Below are 19,340 nucleotides of genomic sequence, written 5' to 3' on the forward strand. Positions count from 1 at the left end.
ATTGTAGCTTTGAAGTAGCAACAAAATTTATGGTTAGCGGTTATCAACACATGAGGAACAGTATTAAAGTATCTTGGCTTTAGGGAAGTTGAGAACAACTATGCTAGCCTAACAGCCACACTGCCCACTGCACCAATTCTGAACTGGTTAGAGTCTGAATATTAACACCTGGAGTGACCCCAAGACTGAAAACTAAGCATTATTTTCCTGGTCTAATCTTTCTGATTTGAGTAAGAGCAAACAAATAACTGAATACCTACCCAATAAAAGTAGGACCAGATATCAACACCAATATCATCTCACATGTCATAACTAGAGATACTTGTTCCCAAAGCAAAATCAAAACCAAAAATAATCAATACAATATACCTCCTCCATAAATACCAACTCTATTCTAAAAATCCTGAGAAGAGAAGTTTAGCAGAAATACATGACAAGGACTTCAAAATACCACTTGTGAATATGCTCAAGGACCTTAAAAAGAATATGAATAAATACCTCATGTAAGACCAGGAAGTTACATACAGTTGAATTAAATTAAAAAAAAAGACAAGAAAGGAGAATAAAACAAAGAGATAGGATCACTAAAGAGAAGTAAAGCTAAAGTAAAACTCAAAATGAAAAATTTAGGAGTTAAGCAGAAAACCTTACCAACAGATTAAAAGACATGGAAGAGAGAATTTCAGGTCTTGAAGGCCAGGTAGAAAGCAATGGATATCTCAAAAAAAAAAAAAAAGCTAAATCTAAAAGAATCTGAACACCACAGCACATCTAGGCAATCTGGGATATCATGGTGGCAAAGGAAAAAAATTAGCCTAATAGATATAAAGAAGAATAAGTAACCCAGATGAAAGGCAAAAACAATATTTATCAAAAGCATAGATGAACTGCTGTGCTAAAGAAAGTGATGATTATCAAGGTTTAAGCAGCATACTAAACATGAAAGAAATAGGACCAGAAGAGAAACCCTCCATGTTATATATTATTACAAACATCAACTTTTCAGAACAAAGAAAAGATATTAAAAGTTGCAGTGGAAAAAGACTAAGTAACTTCAAAGGCAGACATACTACAATAACTCCTGACTTTCAATGGAGACACTGAGATGAAAGATCAGGGCAAATGTTCTATAAACTCTGAGAAACCACAGATGTCATTCTAGACAGCTATTCCCATAAATATTTTTATATATTGCCACATCTAATCTAACCCCTATAGATTAAAGCTGCATGTTTACAAAAGAAACAACAAGAATGTATATATGTATATGTATGTGTATGTGTATGTGTATGTGTATGTGTATGTGTATGTGTATGTGTATGTGTATGTGTATGTGTATGTGTATGTGTATGTGTATGTGTATGTGTATATGTATATGTATGTGTATATGTGTATATGTGTATATGTATGTGTATATGTATATGATGTATATGTATGTGTATATGTATATGATGTATATGTATATGTATATGATGTATATGCATGTGTATATGTATATGATGTATATGTATATGTATATGATGTATATGTATATGTATATGATGTATATGTATATGTATATGTATATGTATATGTATATGTGTATGTATATGTATATGTATATGTATATGTATATGTATATGTATATGTATATGTATATGTATAATGTATATGTATAATGTATATGTATAATGTATAATGTATATGTATATGTATATGTATATGTATATGTATATGTATATGTATATGTATATGTATATGTATATGTATATGTATATGTATATGTATATGTATATGTATATGTATATGTATATGTATATGTATATGATGTATATGATGTATATGTATATGTATATGTATATGTATATGATGTATATGTATATGTATATGATGTATATGTATATGTATATGTATATGTATATGTATATGTATATGTATATGTATATGTATATGTATATGTATATGTATATGTATATGTATATGTATATGTGTATGTGTATGTGTATGTGTATGTGTATGTGTATGTGTGTGTGTGTGTGTATGTGTATGTGTATGTGTATGTGTATGTGTATGTATATGTATATGTATATGTATATGTATATGATGTATATGTATATGATGTATATGTATATGATGTATATGATGTATATGATGTATATGTATATGTATATGATGTATATGTATATGATGTATATGTATATGATGTATATGTACATGTACATAAATAAAATTTATTTATGTTCTATAGTCCTGCCTGGGAGTTATGGTGGCTGGCGGCCCCGCCTGTCTTAGGAAATCTTAGATCTTCTCGAATCATCCTTATCCATCATAGAGTGTACGTGCAGCTAGTTTGTGTCTTGGATTGGCATGATTCCGAAATCTGGGTGCCCATCATTGACTGTCAGACCCTCATATCACACCATACTCCCAATTCAGACCAAAGCCACAATATGTACTTAGAATATTTCTTGATGGAGAATAATAATTGCCACCTGAGCTGTTGGAGGCAAGGTTTTTACTCCTGCTGCAGTCAGGCTAAATGGTAGCTGACCTGCTCAAGAAACAAAGGTGGGACAGTGAAAAAACAACTGGATAAAAGCTTCTTTGATGAAGTCCAGGTACTCCATTCACTTGCAAATTAGCAACAACCAAGCTCAGGCTCTGGCCTCCATGTGTGGGGTAGCTGGCTTTGAGAATTAGCAGAAAGGCCAGAGATTGTCTGGAAGTGGAGGCTGAGCTCCAAATTAACTTTGCTAGGTAATTAAGAATTTTAGCTCTCTTCAATAGGAATCTCTAATAACGGAATTATTACTAGACCAGTCTAAGATTGAGTTACAATAACTGGTCATATTGAAGAAAAGAGAAGAATCATTATAACTCTATTATATGACTAATCTTTCTAAGTCAGAATACACAGTCTCTGATGTTCTTTTTACCATAAAGTTAAAAAGCTTGAAGCAAAGCAGCTTCAATTATCCAAACTGGGAAAAGGACAAGCAACGATGGGTCGAAAACATGTAGCCAATTTAGCTTCCTTGTCACTTCAGTCAGGGCACTGAGCCAACTCACCTCCCAGATTGTCACACAAATTAGCCATCATGCTTCTGCAGCGTCTGTGGAGAGAACCTATGTTTTTCCCTTTCCTAATAAGGTAGCTGTTCAGGATCAAGCCATATGCCAATATGTAGATCCTTTTAAGATACTATAAGGCATTTATTAAGTTCTTTGACATCTAAATTTCAAAATTCTCAAATAAAAGTGTGATTTATATAATGTGCATGGAAATGCACTAAATAATATGCATGGGGATATAATTTCCCCCTTCTTTGTCTGTTAAGAAGCTAAAGTTTTAAAGTTCCACAATACCTTGTCCTTGAGAATTAATGATTTGTTGACAAAACATCTCAAATACATGACTGTTATAGCCAGTATTCATGTAACATGGGCAGTGACTAATTGCACTTTCAATTCTTTCTCTTAAAGAGTGGTTGTAACTAGAAAGCTTGAAAAGTTATTAATAATCACATGTGTATAATTTATTTAGTTATTAACTCAGAAATAGGGGCATTTATTTGCAGCAATTTATTGAGTATAAGTCCTCAAGAATTAAAACTATTATGTGGAAACAAATAGTAACTGAGGATGCTAAGAGCAAAGAAATTGACATGCACAATTTCCAAGAATACGAAAATATTATCTTAAACCATAACTGTTTTGAATATATAAAGAACGGGATTATATATCCAACCTATCTTATATGTAGGACCTATAGACTGCCTGAGATATAATTCCAGCATGGCATTGCTTTAAGATGTCCAGGCAATCCAGAACAATTTATTAAATATCCAAAAACAGCCTTCTTGAAAGGACAGCATTTTTTCTGATGAGTTGTATATGTATAAGCAATTGCAAATTTGAGAATTAATAGCATCCGAGGGACGAACAATTTTAAGCAATTGGAGCTCTGAGATATAATATTGACTATTAATATACAAATTAAGGTTTGCTTGTTCAGCATTTTAAAACACCATCCACAGCACACAAGTTAATTATCTGTGCTGAAGCAGGAGGAAGCTCAAAAGAATAGGGGTGTGTCCTAATTCACATCATATCACTGCATTGCTACATCAAAAAAACTGAAGAGGTATCATATTAATAATTTAGTGATGGATTTTAAAGCTCTAGGAAAACTAACATGAATAGATAATACTCAAAAAGGGTAAACTTGAAGAAGTAATAAAACTCAGGGCTGAAACCAGTAAAACAAAAACAATACTACAATTTACAATGGATCAATAAAATGTGAGTTGGTTTTTTGAGAAATTAACAAGTTGGACAAATCTTAAGTGAAATCAAAAAATAAAGTTAGAGAATAAATAGAAATTAACAAGATTACAAATGTAAATGGAAGCATTAAAACAGATACTAAAAATTCAAAGATTCATAAGAACATATTTTAGAAGTCTGTGTTCCACCAAACTAGAAAACCTAAAAGAAATTGACAAATTCTGTGAATATATATATATATATAATTCAATATGAAATAAATAATTTAAACAAATCTATTACCCATAGGGAAATAACCTCTGTAATTAAAAATCTCCCAACTCCACAAAACCTAGGGTCAGATTAGAAAAGAATTTTACCAGATCTCCAAAGAAAAGGTAATATTAATACTTCTCAGAGTAGAAACTCAAGGAACATCTAATTCTTTTTATGGACTTATTGTTTCCCAAATAACAAGTTCACACAAAGACTTAATTATGAAAAAATGTATTGAACAACATTTTATATGAATATAGAAAGAAAAATAATCTCAGTAAAATACCTGAAAACTGAATCTGAGAACCCATGAAAATGCTTATCTAGCAAGATCAACACACAAAACTCAGTAACCTTCAAATGACAAACAGACTGGAAAAGAAATCAGGGAAACAGTACTTTTTACTTTTTTGTTTTATCTAAAAATAAAACAAAAAAAGGAAAAATATAAAATGACTCTTACTAAACAGTAAAAACTTATATAACTAAACTTTTCATAAACTGGATAGAGAAATTGAAGACACCAGAATATGAGAAGATGGGCATTGTCCATGAGCTTGTTCAGTAACTATTATGATACCCATCCCATCAAAACTAAAGATTCAGTGTGAACTCCATCAAAATTCTAACATGATTCTTCACAGAATTTTAAAAAAAAATCTTCAACTACACACACACACACACAAAACCCCTCAGGATAGCTAATACAACAATGGGGAATATGTCACGGGACTCCGGTGGAGTCAGCTTGTCAGATGAAAGTCTGAAAGCTTTCTCATGAGGAAAGAGTTTCAAGGAAACTTACTCCCAGACCTTTGGCTATTCCCCTAACCCATAAAATTAATTTTCCAAATCCACATTAGTCTAGTGTATGGGTCCACGTGCACTCTATATAGTGTTACCTTATAGTAAATGCCTTTTAAGATTGTATTCTAACATAGCTAAAGCTTTTTTCCAGTGTTCTTAGATTCCAGATAGCAGCAAGGAGCTTAACCTATTCAGTAACTAATTAAGCTCTATCATAAAACAATAAAGCACCTGCCATTTACTCAGCTGTCTGTAGATAGAGACTAAAAGTCTCACTGAGATAGAAATCTTTTACTACAGGCTACATTCCATGTCAAGTATAAGTTGATATGCTACCCTGATAAGGGGGAACTCTCCAGACAGGATAAGTTTTACTAGACCTAAGAATTTAGAGCTCCTGATAACACACTACTCTTAAGGCCTATCAAGAGTTAACAACCCCCTGATGCTTTTAGGCTGATCCTAGGCAGGGCTTGTTATCCCTAATGTAAACATTTAATTAGTCCCTGCAAATTTCTTTCTGCTGTAACTGGTGAATTTCAGTGTATCTTGTCTTTTGTGATTTGTGTCCTCTGATAATTCGTTGTAATATAAGTCTGAAGCTCAACCAGAACATTACATTCAGATCCAACACCATTTTCGCGTGTTTGGCTGTCTGTCACATCCTACTCTTTCGCCCATCTGCCTAAGAAATCCCGTTCCTCACAGACCAGGGACCCAGAGGGCCTGAAGCAGTAATAAAGTAGTATTAACAAGTACTACTGGTTAAACTAAATAGCTACATGTAGACATCCAATAAATATAGATCTATATCTACCACTCTACACAAAAAAATCAACTCCAAATGCATCAATGATTTCAAAATAAGACAAGATAATCCTGAATCTGATACAAGAGAAAGTGAGGAATAGGTTTGAAGTCGTAGGAATGAGAAAGGACTTTCTGAATCATCCCTGATAGCAGAGGTCTTAAGATCAACAGTTAATAAATGAGGTGTTATAATGTAAAAAGCTTGAGCAAAGGCTGCCATTATTCTAAGCATACAGGGTAGGAAAAACTTTTTATCAATCAAGCATCTGACAGCGGGTTAGAACACAGAATATACAATGAACTAAAAATCTGAGCATCACAAGAACAAATAGTTCTATTAAAATGGGACACAAAAGCAAACAAAAGACTGTCAAATAATGAAACACAGATGTTGGTGAAACATGACAAGCCATCAGCATAATAGATATTAAAACTACTCTGATACTGCATTTCCCTAATGGCTTACCTTTCTGTGTTATCTCAGCCATTTGAGTTTACTTTACTGAGAATTCTCTGTTTAGCTCTGTGCCCCAGTTTAAATTGGGCAAATTTTTTTTTTTGGTCTAGCTTCTCGAGTTCCTTATAAATTTTGGGTATTAGCCCTCTATCAGTTGAGAAATTCCATTTAATTGTCGATCTTACTGTTTGTGCTAATGTTATTCTATTCCGAAAGTGTTTTCTTTTGCCAATGAATTCAAAACTATTTCCCACTTTCTCTTCTATCAGGTTCAATGTACCTGGTTTTATGTTGAGGACTTCAGTCAATTTGGAGTTGAGTTTTGTGCAGGGCAATAAGTGTTAGTTTATTTGCATTCTTCTACATTCAGACATCCAGCATGACCAGCACCAAAACTTGAAGATGCTGTCTTTTTATCCAGTGTGTATTTCTGTCTGCTTTATTAAGAAAGAAAGAAAGAAAGAAAGAAAGAAAGAAAGAAAGAAAGAAAGAAAGAAAGAAAGAAAGAAAGAAAGAAAGAATTCAGTTGTTTATGTCTAGGTTTTCCATTCAATTTCATTGATCAGTATGTTTGGCTTTGTACCAATACCATGTTGTTTTTTATTACTATAGCTTTGCAGTGCAACTTAAAATTGAGTATTGTGATAACCCTAGCAGTTCTTTTCTGATTCAGGATTGTTCTAGCTATACTAATTTTGTTTGTTTGTTTGTTTGTTTGTGTGTGTGTGTGTGTTTGTGTGTGTGTGTGTTTTCAGAATGCAAAAGGATAATAAAGGCAAATGACAGTGGTGCTGACTAGGAAGGAATAAATCTACGGTTTTTTTCTTGTAGGACTACACACACTATCGAAATTAGTGTGTACTTTCCTCATAAAGTTAATTACAGGTTTTTCACAAGACCAAGCTATCCCACTCTTGGACATATACATAAGGACACTACATGTATTCACAAAGATATTTTCTCGTCAATATCTCATTACTGTTCTATTAGTAATAGTCAAAGTGATGGAAACAGTCCATCACCTGATGAATTGATAATGAAGATATAAAGCAATTACACAATAGAATATTAATGACCTGTTAAAAAACAATGTAGTCTTTAAATTTGAAGGTAAATAGCTGGAACTAGAAACAATCACTCTGAGTGAGGTAAAGCACACCAAAGAAATATTGCATGTTTCTCTTAAATGTAAATGTTAGCTTTGAAGCTTTAAATATGTCTATTTTTATTTAGAATAACTATAGTGGTGGGAAAGCTAATACAGGACCAGGGGGATGGATGGAATCTTCTAAGGAAGACTAAATATGACTTAGTATCATAAAAATATAAAGAGGGAACTAGAATAGAGGTAAATGGGTGAGGAACTGGGGGCAGGTAGAAATGAGGAATAGAGGGAGCGACACCTAACATGAAAGACCTTTTGAAAAGCAGTGTAGAAGCCTACTACTGTAGAAGTCCTGAAATATATGCATATAAGACAATAATTTCTATGGAGTCACCATATAATGGGGGAAACAAAGTATCCAGTTCCAGGTTTGGGTTACATCTTGTTGAATTCTTGGCCAAAGGTGTTCCATAGACCTCCCTCAAATATTGCTTCCTATTGCTAATTTGATTTGTATTCTATGAGAGAGAGAGAGAGAGAGAGAGAGAGAGAGAGAGAGAGAGAGAGAGAGAGAGAGAGAGAGAGAGAGAGAGAGAGAGAGAGAGAGAGAGAGAGCCTGGTGATGTTTGAGCACATAGGGAGATAGATAGGATCTGGGAAAGGGCAGGCATGAGCAAAGACTATGAAAAGTTCCCTCTATGAAGTTTTATGTTAAAAAGCATGAGAAACAAGAAAAAGGAAACAGCAGAAGTGGTGGCATGACAACAAAAGCACATGCATCAGAGCAGCAGTGACATGTAGTGACATGTAGGCCAATCTGCAAAGGGTGAGGCTGCAGGCTTCCTAGAAGCTGATAGTGCAGCTAAACACTATATGGACGGGGGTCACAACAAGAAAGAGCAGGATTCAAGTCACTTCCTATCCACGCCAGCACCAGGGTACCTTGAGCCTGAAGTCTGCGGAATCCCGCAAGGTACCTACAGGACCATCCACGGGATCTTAAGACCTCTGGTGAGTGGAACACAGCTTCTACTCCAATCCAATTACACGGGATCTGGGACTGCATTTATTAGGGAAGCAGAAAACCTGGCCTGATCAGGAACACAAGTCCCTTCCGGTCCAAGCCAGCACCGGGATACCTTGGGCCCGGAGTCTGCAGTAACCCACAAGGTACCCACAGGACCCTCCACGGGATCTTAAGATCTCTGGTGAGTGGATCACAACTTCTGCCAGTAGTCACATTTGAACACCAAATATCTGGGCACCTTCCCTGCAAGAGGATAGCTTGCCTGCAGAGAGTGCTCTGAACACTGAAACTCAGGAGAGAGCTAGTCTTTCACGTCTGCTGATAGAAGCAAACATAATCACCTGAGGAACAAGCTCTAACCAGAGACAACTACAACAACTAACTCCAGAGATTACCAGATGGCAAAAGGCAAACATAACTATCTTATTAACAGAAACTAAGACAATTCACCATCATCAGAACGCAGCACTCCCAACCCACCCATTCCTAGGCACCCCAAAACACCCAAGATAGTCCCTGATTCAAAAACATATCTCATGATGTTGGTAGAGGACATCAAGAAGGACTTTAATAACTCACTTAAAGAAATACAGGAGACCACTGCTAAACAGGTAGAAGACCTTAAAGAGGAAGCACAAAAATCCCTTAAAGAATTGCAGAAAAACACGACCAAACAGGTGATGTATTGAATAAAACCATCCAAGACCAAAAAGGGAAGTAGACACAGTAAAGAAAACCCAAAGTGAGGCAACCCTGGAGATAGAAACGTAAGAAAGAAAACTGGAACCATAGATGCGAGCATCAGCAACAGAATTCAAGAAATGGAAGAGAGAATCTCAGATGCAGAAGATTCCATAGAGAACATCAGCACAACAATCAAAGAAAATACAAAATGCAAAAACATCCTAACTCAAAACATCCAGGAAATCCAGGACACAATGAGAAGACCAAACCTTAGATAATAGGAGTAGATGAGAATGAAGATTTTCAACTTAAAGGGCCAGCAAATATCTTCAAAAAATTTATAGAAGATAACTTCCTAAACCTGAAGAAAGACATGCCCATGAACATACAAGAAGCCTACAGAACTCCAAATAGACAGGACCAGAAAAGAAATTCCTCCCAACACATAATAATCAGAACAACAAATGCACTAAGTAAATATAGAATATTAAAAGCAGTAAGGGAAAAAGGTCAAGTAACATATAAAGGCAGGCCTATCAAAATTACACCAGACTTTTCACCAGACACTATGAAAGCCAGAAGATCCTGGACAGATGTTATACATACCCTAAGAGAACACAAATGCCAGCCCAGGCTACTATACCCAGCCAAACTCTCAAATACCATGGATGGAGAAACCAAAGTATTCCACAACAAAAACAAATTCACACATTATCTTTTCATGAATCCAACCCTTCAAAGGATAATAACAGAAAAAAAAAAACAATACAAGGACTGAAACCACGCCCTAGAAAAAGCAAGAAAGTAATCCCTCAAAAAACCAAAAAGAAGACAGCCACAAGAACAGAATGCAAACTCTAACAACAAAAATATTAGGAAGCAACAATTACTTTTCCTTAATATCTCTTAATGTCAATGGACTCAATTCCCCAATAAAAAGACATAGACTAACAGACTGGCTACACAAACAGGACCCAACATTCTGCTGCTTACAGGAAACCAATCTCAGGGAAAAAGACAGACACTACCTCAGAGTGAAAGGCTGAAAAACAATTTTCAAAGCAAATGTTCTGAAGAAACAAGCTGGAGTAGCCATTCTAATATCGGATAAAATCGACTTCCAACCCAATGTTCTCAAAAAAGACAAGGAGGGACACTTCATACTCATCAAAGGTAAAATCCTCCAAGAGGAGCTCTCAATTCTAAATATCTATGCTCCAAATGCAAGGGCAGCCACATTCATTAAAGAAACTTAAGTAAAGCTCAAAGCACACATTGCACCTCACACAATAATAGTGGGAGACTTCAACTCACCACTTTCACCAATGGACAGATCATGGAAGCAGAAACTAAACAGGAACAGAGTGAAACTAACAGAGGTTATAAAACAAATGGACTTAACAGATATCTACAGAACATTTTATCCTAAAACAAAAGAATATAACTTCTTCTCAGCACCTCAGGGTCACTTCTCCAAAATTGACCATATAATTGGTCACAAAACAGGCCTCAACAGATACAAAAATATTGAAATTGTCCCATGCATCCTATTATACCACCATGGACTAAGGCTAATCTTCAATAATAACATAAATAATGGAAATCCAAAATTCACGTGGAAAACGAACAACACTCTTCTCAATAATACCTTGGTCAAGGAAGGGATAAAGAAAGAAATTAAAGACTTTTTAGAGTTTAATGAAAATGAAGCCACAAAATACCCAAACTTAATGGGACACAATGAAAGCATTTCTAAGAGGGAAAATCATAGCTCTGAGTGCCGCCAAAAAGGAACGAGAGAGAGCACACACTAGCAGCTTGACAACACACCTAAAAGCTCTAGAAAAAAGGAAGCAAATTCACCCAAGAGGAGTAGACAGCAGGAAATAATGAAACTCAGGGGTGAAATCAACCAAGTTGAAACAAGAAGATTTATTCAAAGAATCAACCAAAGGAGGAGCTGGTTCTTTGAGAAAATCAAAAAGATAGATAAACCCTTAGCCAGACTCACTACAGGGCACAGGGACAGCATCCTAATTACCAAAATCAGAAATGAAAACGGAGACATAACAACAGATCCTGAAGAAATCCAAAACACCATCAGATCATTCTACAAAAGGCTATTCTCAACAAAACTGGAAAACCTGGACGAAATGGACAAATTTCTAGACAGATACCAGGTACCAAAGTTAAACCAGGATCAATTTAATGATCTAAACAGTCCCATATCCCCTAAAGGAATAGAAGCAGTCATTAATAGTCTCCCATCCAAAAAAAGCCCAGGACCAGATGGGTTTAGTGCAGAGTTCTATCAGACCTTCAAAGAAGATCTAATTCCAGTTCTGCACAAACTATTCCACAAAATAGAAGTAGAAGGTACTCTACCCAACTCATTCTATGAAGCCACAATTACTCTGATAGCTAAACCACAGAAAGACCCAACAAAGACAGAGAAATTCAGACCAATTTCCCTTATGAATATCGATGCAAAAATACTCAATAAAATTCTCGCTAACCGAATCCAAGAACATATTAAAACAATCATCCAACCTGACCAAGTAGGTTTTATTCCAGGGATGCAGGGATGGTTTAATATACGAAAATCCATCAATGTAATCCATTACATGAACAAACTCAAATACAAAAACTACACGATCATCTAGTTAGAGGCAGAGAAAGCGTTCGACAAAATCCAACACCCATTCATGTTAAGAGTCTTGGAAAGATCAGGAATTCAAGTCTCATACCTAAACATGATAAAAGCAATCTACAGCAAACCAGTAGACAACATCAAAGTAAATGGTGAGAAGCTGGAAGCAATCCAACTAAAATCAGGGACTAACAAAGGCTGCCCACTTTCTCCCTACCTATTCAACATTGTACTTGAAGTCCTAGCCAGAGCAATTCGACAACAAAAGGAGATCAAGGGGATACAAATAGGAAAAGAAGAAGTCAAAATATCACTTTCGCAGATGATATGATAGTATATATATAAGTGACCCTAAAAATTCCCCAGAGAACTCCTAAACCTGATAAACAGCTTTGGTGAAGTACCTGGATATAAAATAAACTCAAACAAGTCAATGGCTTTTCTCTACACAAAAAATAAACAGGATGAGAAAGAAATTAGGGAAACAACACCTTTCTCAATAGTCACAAATGATATAAAATGTCTTGGCGTGACTCTAACTAAGGAAGTGAAAGATCTGTGTGATAAGAACTTCAAGTCTCTGTAGAAAGAATTTAAAGAAGATCACAGAAGATGGAAAGATCTCCCGTGCTCATGGATTAGCATGATCAACATCATAAAAATGGCTATCTTGCTAAAAGCAATCTACAGATTCAATGAAATCCCCATCAAAATTCCAACTCAGGTCTTCAACGAATTAGAAAGAGCAATCTGCAAATTCATCTGGAATAACAAAAAATCTAGGATAGCAAAAACTCTTCTCAAGGATAAAAGAACCTCTGGTGGAATCACCATGCCTGACTTAAAGCTTTACTACAGAGCAATTGTGATAAAAACTGCATGGTACTGGTATAGTGACAGACAAGTAGACCAACAGAATAGAATTGAAGACCCAGAAATGAACCCAGGCACCTATGGTCACTTGATCTTTGACAAGGGAGCTAAAACCATCCAGTAGATAAAAGACAGCATTTTAAACATATGGTGGTGGCACAACTGGTGGTTATCATGTAGAAGAATGCGAATTGATTCATTCCTATCTCCTTGTACAGAGGTAAAAAATAAGTGGATCAAGGAACTCCACATAAAACCAGAGACACTGAAACTTATAGAGGAGAAAGTGGGGGAAAGCTTTGAAGATATGGGCACAGGGGGAAAATTCCTGAATAGAACAGCAATGGCTTGTGTTGTAAGATCGAGAATTGACAAATGGGACCTCATGAAACTGCAAAGCTTCTGGAAGGCAAAAGACACAGTCAATAAGACAAAAAGGCCACCAACAGATTGGGAAAGGATCTTTACCTATCCTAAATCAGATAGAGATCTAATATCCAATATATATAAAGAACTAAAGAAGGTGGACTCCAGAAAATCAAATAACCCCATTAAAAAACGGGGCTCAGAGCTAAAAAAAGAATTTTCACCTGAGGAATACCGAATGGCTGAGAAACAACTGAAAAAATGTTCAGCATCCTTAATCATCGGGGAAATGCAAATCAAAACAACCCTGAGATTCCATCTCACAGCAGTCAGAATGGCTAAGATCAAAAATTCAGGTGACAGTAGATGCTGGTGAGGATGTGGAGAAAGAGGAACACTCCTCCATTATTAGTAGGATTGCAAGCTTGTACAACCACTTTGGGAGTCAGTCTGGCAGTTCCTCAGAAAATTGGACATGGTACTACCAGAGGATCCTGCAATACCTCTCCTGGGCATATATCCAGAAGATGTTCCAACTGGTAAGAAGGATACATGCTCCACTATGTTCATAGCAGGATTATTTATAATAGCCAGAAGCTGGAAAGAACCCAGATGCCCCTCAACAGAGGAATGGATACAGAAAATGTGGTACATTTACACAATGGAGTACTCAGCTATTAAAAAGAATGAATTTATGAAATTCTTAGGCAAATGGATGGACCTGGAGGGCATCATCATCCTGAGTGAGGTAACCCAATCACAAAACTACTCACACAATATGTACTCACTGATAAGTGGATATTAGCCCAGAAACTTAGAATACCCAAGATATAAGATACAATTTGCAAAACACATGAAACTCAAGTAGAAGGAAGACCAAAGTGTGGACACTTTGCCCCTTCTGAAAATTGGGAACAAAACACCCATGGAAGGAGTTACAGAGACGAAGTTTGTAGCTGAGACGAAAGGATGGGCCATCTAGAAACTGCCATATCCGGGGATCCATCCCATAATCAGCTTCCAAACGCTGACACCATTGCATACACTAGCAAGATTTTGCTTAAAGGACCCAGATATAGCTGTCTCTTGTGAGACTATGCTGGGGCCTAGCAAATACAGAAGAGGATGCTCACAGTCAGCTATTGGATTGGTCACAGGGGCCCCAGTGCAGGAGCTAGAGAAAGTAACCAAGGAGCTCAACGGATCTGCAGCCCTATTGGTGGAACAACAATATGAACTAACCACTACCCCTTGGAGCTCATCTTTCTAGCTGCATATATATCAGAAGATGTCCTAGTCAGCCATCAGGGGAAAGAGAGGCCCACTGGTCGTGCAAACATTTTATGCCTCAGTATAGGGGAACGCCAGGGCCAAGAAGTGGGAATGGGAGGGTGGAGGAGTGAGTGGGGGAGCATGTGGAGGACTTTTGGGATAGCATTGGAAATGTAAATGAAATAAATACCTAATTAAAAAAAGAAAGAAAGAAAAATCAACAGCACAGCAGGCATTAGTTTTTCGCAGCAGGTAAAGTGTATCTAGGCAGGAAATCACCAAATCTTGCTAGCTGGGGAAATTGAAAGCTAAGAAGAATGGGAGGATCTCTTGCAACTCTTCTCTCCCCAGGGAGAACATAGTACAAGACACTTAATGTTGCTCAACTTGAATGACTCCGACCAATGTCATTCTTCCCATCTCTTAAAATACTTCATGTTCTTGGCAGTTTAGGGATTGCAACATCCCTGTCCTGTTTCTGAGAACCTGGACCTTATTCATTTCTTTCTCAAATGAAAATAGTCCTGTTTCTTGCCTGGAGGATCAGCCAGGACCTAGACACTGCTAAAGAAATCCCCAGGGAGATGAGTGTTGTCTCTGCTGAATGGAGTTGGGAGCTCTGGGAAACCCTCAGCAACACAGGGGACAATATTGGCTCCTTTAGGAGAAAGTGCAAGGATCTGGGCTGCACTCTGGGAAGTAAACCCTCAGCAGCATGATTGTGATGCTTCATTAGGGCAGACAGCAAACTTCTCTAGCCCACCCTTACTGGAGACTGGGCCAACACAAATTTATTTTGATTGTGGCAGATCATAAAACAAACTTTCTAGGTATAAGTATGAGTAAACAGACTACAAGAAGACAGCTTTGGTTAACTTGGCTAAAGAGTGCAAAGGAACCTCTTGGCTGTGCTGATTGACTGGGTAAAACATAAAATAGTGAAACAAAAGAATTATCATGAAACAGTATTTAGTCAAAAGTACATCCGGACATGAAGCTGCATTCTCACTATTGCACAGCAGGCAAGGTTGATGGGCATGCGCAGTAGAAAATGTTTCGGGTTCACATGCACAACTACTCAAACTAACGATGTTTTAATGATTTCATGAGCACATTTAACAAGTCCTATGAGGAAACGTCCATCATCTGGAGATGTCACGGTTTTGGTTTGTTAGTTTGTGTTTTTATTTTCTTACATTAAGACATGGGGAAGAGATGTAGTTAATGTGAAAATCATTTCTATTACATACTTGTGGAATATTCTACAAGCTACTTATAAACTCCTGCACTAACCCAGCATGTGTATTTGTACAAATCACTTTAAATGTTGATTCAACACACATTAGAAAAATCCTCTCAAATTTATCAGTTATATTACTAAACTTTCTAACTCTTTGCAGATGTTTTCATTTTGTCCACTTAGGTATTGAGAGACACCATACAAAATGTAGCATAAATCAATGTCTGGTTTTTCTTGTGGCTCTTTCAAATTAGTTTATGTGTGCTCTGTTGTATACAAATGGAATGTACAATGTGTACATACGTGAGTGGGTGTGTGTTCATGTGTACATATATGGGACAAAATGTATTTTAAGACACTATTTTTGAATGGTGAATGAACATGAGTTATAAGAAATACAATGTATTATTTTACTGAATAAATCCATAACCCAAAATATTCTCTTTTTATTGAAAGAGCAACTCTATAATTTTGTGATAGCTATTGAAAAACATTTCCTGAGTTCTATTTGAAAGCACATTACATAAATAATCTAACCTTTCAAAGAATTATTGTGTAATTTGTTTTTAAATTATTTCACCATTAAAGAATTATTTACACACAACATACAGGTGAATGTGTTTGGAAGTTAATAAAAGTTAATACTCAGTGGCTGTGTAGCTGCTCCCAGCATAGATTGATAACACTATAATATGTTATGTAATATATAATAACACTATAATATGTTATATATACTATATATAATATGGGGTTCTGTTTTGGTTTGCTTTCTTTCCATTATTGCCCCTTCACCTTATGGTATTTTCTTCTTGCATTTAACATCAAATAAATTAGGACGTATTCCCTACTTTCTCTGTCTGTCAACCATGTTGATAGTCTTCCTGTTTCCCATTTCTTTGGCCAGGGCTTTAGTTTTGAAGCAGAGGCACAGTGAAGAAGGCTTGTTTTTCATTCTGTTCAGCCTTGGTTTCAAGTATTTCTCAGTTTTACTCACTGGTTCCTTTCTACACTTTCAGTGGCTGTTTTTATGTGGGTTTTACCATTAAAACTACTAAGACTAAAGCATCCACAATTTGGTCATCCTTTTTCTTGAGCTTCGGTCTTACTTAGATGGGGGAACAAAATAATCATGGGAGGTAGAGGGTAGCAGGGACCTGGGAGGGAGAAAGGAGAGGGAGGGAAAGGATTAGGTGTGGGAGGAGACAGAGAGGGCAGAAGTACAGAGGGTCAGAAATTGAATGGAGGTGTGTACCAGTGGAGGATGGGGAAACAAGGATAGCCACTAGAAAGTCCCAGATGCCATGGAAGCAAGGGGTTCCCAGGACCCAAGAAGTCTGACATTAGCCAAAATAGCCAATAAAGGGGAGATAGAACCTGTAGAAACCATATCCAGTGGTTAGGCACAGCCCTCGGTTGAAAGATTGGATCACCCACCCATATCAAAAATATTAACCCAGAATTGCTCCTGTCTAATGGAAATTCAGGGACGAAGAGTGGAGCATAGACTGAAGGAAAAACCATGCATAGATGGCCCCATCTGGGGATCCATCTCATCTACAGACACCAAAACCAGATAATATTGGGGATGCCAAGAAGAGCTTGCTGACAGGAAGCCTTTTATAGTTGTCCCCTGAGAGGCTCTGCCAGAGTCTGACCAAAACAGATGTGGATGCTTAGATTCTCTCAGCCAACCACCAAACTGAGAATGGGGATCCCAATGGAGAAGTTAGTGGAAGGACTGAAAGAGATGAAGGGGTTTCTTCCTATGCAATCCCATAGGAAGAAAACAAAGTCAACCAACCAGACACACCAGAGCTCCCAGGGACTAAATCACCAACAAAGGAGGGACCCATGGCTCCAGCTGCATATGTAGCAGAGGATTGCCTTATCTGGCATCAATGGGAGGGGAGGCCCTTGGTCCTGTGAAGACTTGATGCCTCAGTGTAGGGGAATGCTAGGGCAGCGAGGCAGGAATGCATGAGTGGGGAGCACCCTCATAGAAGCAAGGGTAGGGGGGGTGCACTGGGGTGCCGCAGACCCTCTGGGTCCCTGGTCTGGGGGGAACGGGATTTCTTAGGCAGATGGGCAAAAGAGTCGGATGTAGTGACAGACAGCCAAACACACAAGAGAGGTGTTTAATCTGAATGTAATTTTCCAGTCGAGCATCAGACTTTTATAATACAGAATAAATTGCAGAACAAGGCACATTGAATTTTTCCAGGTGCAAAAGGAGTGACTTCTAAAGGAACCAGATAAATGTATAACACTAGAGATTAGCACAGATGCAAGGGGAGTGACTACAAAGGGAATTTGTAGGGACCAGATAAATGTTTACATTAGAGATTAGCACTTTCTGCCAGGCAAGAGTTTTACACTTAGAGTTAATAGCCTCAGGGTAGTTAACTCTTTATATGCCTCAAGACTAATGTAGTGTCACTGACCCCAAAATTCTCTAGGCCTCGTTAATTCTTATCTATATCTGGAGACTGTCCATTTTCAGTATAGTATACTAATTTGTTCTTGGCATGGAATGTAGTCTGTAATAAGAATTTCTATCTCAGTGAGAATTTTATTCTCTATCTGCAAACAGCTGAGTTAATGGCAAGTGCTTTATTGTTTTATGGTAGAGCTTAATTAGTTACTGAATGGGTTTAGCTCCTTGCTGCTAACTGGAATCTAAGAACACTGGGAAAAGGCTTTAGCTATGTGAGAATACAATCTTAAAAGGCATTTACTATAAGGTAATGCTTAATAGAGTGCACGTGAATCTATACACTAGATTAATGTGGTGGAAATTTTAATATAATGGGTTAGGGAAAGAAATGCCATAACTCTGGGAGGAAAATTTCCATGGACTTCTTATCCTCCTGAAACAGCTTCCAGGCTTTTCGCCTGACAAACCAATCCAAACTGGAGAGTTGGCTTTCGACAGAATATCCAGGAGGAGAGTCCTAGAAATTCATTTCTCATGAGCAGCTTTTTGGCATTTCTGCCTCACAGGTTGACTCCACCAGAGTGCCCTGACATTGGGGGACTTGCAGAGGGGAAACCTGGAAGGAGGATAACATCTGAAATGTAAATAAATAAATTAACCAATTAAAAAAAATAATAAAACTACTAAGACTAGATTGGAATTATGTTTAGCTCCAGCACCTATTTATACCAGTGGAGTTGAATATATTCTAGTATCTAAAATGTGGCAACTGCACACTCACATATTCTGAATGCAATCATATGGCAAAACATTAATAATATTTCTACAACAAAACATGAATGTTCATATGTAATTCAGATTCATAAAAGTATCCATAGTTATTTGTCATCTCACATCCAACTATATTTTGGATATACTTGTATTGTCACAAGTCACAAAATAGTTCAAACCTTTTCAATTTTAAACCTTTTGTATTTTACAATAGATGCAGAACTCTAGCAGGATTTTACAATGACTTGTAGATAGAAAGTCCTATTAACAAATTAAATCATCAATTGTTCAGATGTTCAGCATGGCAGTCATTGGGGCACAGA

The sequence above is a fragment of the Mus musculus genome, chromosome 1 (genome assembly GCF_000001635.26).
Source record: "Mus musculus strain C57BL/6J chromosome 1, GRCm38.p6 C57BL/6J".
Taxonomy (NCBI): domain Eukaryota; kingdom Metazoa; phylum Chordata; class Mammalia; order Rodentia; family Muridae; genus Mus; species Mus musculus.